This window comes from Pundamilia nyererei, unplaced genomic scaffold (genome assembly GCF_000239375.1).
Source record: "Pundamilia nyererei isolate P.nyererei 1_Seehausen unplaced genomic scaffold, PunNye1.0 scaffold00237, whole genome shotgun sequence".
In the NCBI taxonomy this organism is placed as follows: Eukaryota; Metazoa; Chordata; class Actinopteri; order Cichliformes; family Cichlidae; genus Pundamilia; species Pundamilia nyererei.
This window is the reverse complement of record NW_005187638.1, coordinates 89977-93566: the sequence shown is the minus strand read 5'-3', so window position 1 is coordinate 93566 and position 3590 is coordinate 89977.

The following is a 3590-nucleotide window of genomic DNA, read 5'->3' as shown; positions in this document are numbered from 1 at the left end:
AAAACCACCACACAAACAACAAACACATGAGAAAACCTACACAGAATAAGTAGATACTTACATCCTCGGTGAAGAACAAGCAGTGTAACCCATAACACGATCATCTTGCGAATGTCTTTTCTTATATACATTGTAGGTTTTTCACTGACTGTAGGAGGTATTATGACATGGGACTTCTATGTCACACTGTCAAATGGACCTGATTGGTTATGAAGTGCACTTCCTGTCACACTGGTCCCTTCCAGGTCTTTGAGGAGTATGTCGCCTCTTCTTTATCCAGTCGCTCACTTTTTTTTTCAATTTAAATCATTTTTCTAATGCTCATCTTGAAGTTTTTCATCTTTGCTAAAAAAAAAACATCCGCTCTCTGCTTTTATCATCATCTTTCAGCAAGTTTTCCAACTAAATGATTTCATTGGTTATTTGTTCTATGATTGACATTCCAGTTTTTTTAAAATCATTAGAGTCTTTCAACTTAAAAATAATAACATTGATAATAATAATTATCTTAAAATGGAGTTATGTTTGTGGGTTTAAGTCCTTTCTTGGAACATCTTTGAGCTTTTTTTTCACTCACTGATTGCTTTCGTTTTCACTTCCTGAATGGCTCGATTTAGCCAGTAAAACTAGGTTAGTTCACGGGTTAAATTAGATAACATCGACAAGTATAAAGACATCTTAGAAAGTTCTGTTTTATATTTACCTGGGTTTCCATGCACTGCCTTATCTAAAAGTGAAAATGCACTGTCAATGCATTTTTTACCCAACCACTGGCAATCACTTTATTCTAAAAAATTGCCATAATTACCACAAATCACTTGTCATTTTCTCAGTGCATCTTTTAGATATAGTCTTAAATTTTATGTCTCCACAATCCAATGAAGTTGCAGTTTATAGTTTTTTATGTTCAGACTTTTATAATAAATATACATGCAACACAGCTCCAAGCTATACAGTATTAGTAGCAATTACTCAGATTTTGGTTACAAAGGAGCATCTACACAGGAAGCAGCTAGCACTGATGTGGTGAGTGTCATAGAACTGACAATGAGTTCATCATCTCTCAAATTTAAGTCCAGTGACTGAAGAAGTGTCATGGTCCATGGGAGTGTCTGGGATTTTCCAGCTGGAGGCGATGAGTTTCCTGTGTTCATCTTCTTGAGCAGAGTGCCTCGCCAGAGTTCCATTCCAAGGCTAATCAGCAGGAGTGTTCTTAAAGCCAGCGCTCGCTAGCTTCCTGTAGTTTCTGCCATTTGTCTGCCAACTCTCAGTGGTAACTAGGTCTTCTAATAATTTTGCTTTTGTGATTTATTCCCTGTGTAAAAACTTGTTTCCTTGTTTCTCAGTTCCCGGTCATGTCCTCCAAGATCCGTCCGCTGCTGCATTTGCACTCAGCCGCTGGTTTCACCTGCAATACTACCTATGCCTGCCTTTGTCTCCACTGTGCACCACCGGAACTCCTCCAGAACCGAGATATGGATTCCCTGCTACCTCCAGTGCTCACTCCCTGCATAGACACTCCCTTGGTTATCCTTCCCAAAGGGTCTTGGATGCAACCTGCAAGTACGCAAACATCCCTCAGCCCTATACTCACCTACAGAGCCCCTCCTCTACTATTTTAGTCAGTAGCCACAATCTCCTCTGTTTGAAAACTGCTTATCAGAGATCCCACTTCACTCCCCTCTCCACTGGTGTTTCTCACATATGTTTACAGATAATTTTGGTTTTGTTGTGTAAAAAAAAGTCTGGTCAAGAAGTGAATCAGCTCTTGAGTCTGTTTTTGGGTCTGCCTTTCATACGAACCCTCTGGGTTCATGACAAGAGGTTAACAATGAAATCGGAGAAAGTCATTTAATGACATATGATAGGATAGTAAATAAATTACAGGATTACTTAGGTAACGGTAATCTGGAATGTCTGCTAGCAACAATCAGTGACAAAGGCATGGAAAAATTCCTGTGTGGATGCAACTCAAGATTTATCCGTTTTGTAAATACAAGATGTAGAGACTTGTTTCAAGGAACTATAAAGACTGATAATACTGACTAAAAAAAGCAGAACACACTTGTGTATTTAGTGAATGAAAATGATGCAGCAGTTCACCCATGCCCTAGTTTCCAATGGGGTAATATTTTTACAGCTGCTGCTATAAAGTCCAGATATAAGAGAACGAAAAAGCATTTACTTAAGAGGGGGAGGTGAAATGAAGTTGTCGGGTGTCATTGTCATTGCTTTGCACAAATAGGTAGTAAGCTAAGGGTTGGCTCAGACTGGAGGAGCAAGCAGAATAAATTATTAGAACATATAATTCCAAATCTTTTTTACAAATCTTTGTGATATTTTATGTTTTTATAAAATGAAAAAGCTGTGACAAGGGTGTCATTTTGCATTCTCTTATGAAATTATATTTATTTCTCAACAAGACCAGTGCTGTCCATTTCTGGGTAAGTTGTCAGCACAATTTCAGGTCATTCGATCTACAGAAATAGTGATGGGTGGGAGGAGTTAAGTCTGAAATGCCTTGCAGCGTTTTTCTTTTTCTTTTGATTACTTTCTGTGTACTAAGGACGTGGTGAAAACATTAATAGATTGTTTTCAACTTCATTGTTATTTGAATATTGTCAATGTGCAAAGCAAAATTACAAACTCCACATTATCAGTGAAGACCCACCCAGTCAGCTTGCCATTCACTTAAGCACAAAGAGACACATGTACCAGCATACAGATCTCACAAGGTAGTTGTGGTCACACGCTCCATCCTCTGCGCTCACTTCAGAGCACCACTCAGTGTCAGAAAAAACACAGTGACCTGACAAGAACACCTGACAGTTCTGATTCAACTGAGATACATACACCAAAGTGATAGAAAAGTCTTGTGTACTTAAGAGAAGGAAGTTGTTGGAAACTTAAACACTGCTGTGGTTGGGACTTCAAACAAGGCCGTAAATACAAAAGGTCTAAAGGACCGCATGTTTAGTATGGTAACTTGTGATTTTATAGTGAGATCTGTTCTGAGTAAACAGCTTCAGTGGTTGGTAAAAGCATGAAGAACGCACTCACAACAACCTTCATCCATGGATGTAGCTGTTAAATCTTGCCTTACCTGTTCTTCTGACAGTTAGAGTCACTTTCACCATGACAGTGCCACGGTCCTGGGTCTTTTTGTTTTGGATTCATGATTAACTGTATTTCGGTTCAAGCTTTGTACAGTCTGGCCGTTTAGTTCTTAGTGTCTCTGAGTTTGTTATCTATATTTCCCAATCATAGTTTCTTGTTTGATATTGTTCGTTTCCTTTTGTGGTTTTTCTTCATCTCTATATTTTTCTGAGCGTCTTCCGTTGAAGCGAGTTCTGTCTATATGTTTATGTATATGTTTCCCCATTCGTGTTCCTGTGTCTGTCTGCTCTGTCCGTGCTCTGTCTGTAGTTGTCTGGTCTCCCTGTTGTGTTTAGTGAGTCTTGATCTCACCAGTTAGTCACATCTCTGCATTTAAATAGCCTGGCTATTTATTGTTTGAGTACAGGTACTACACTGAGCTAAAGTCTTTAGCCAAGATTTATTTCTTTACATTTTGCTAGGAAAGTGGGATA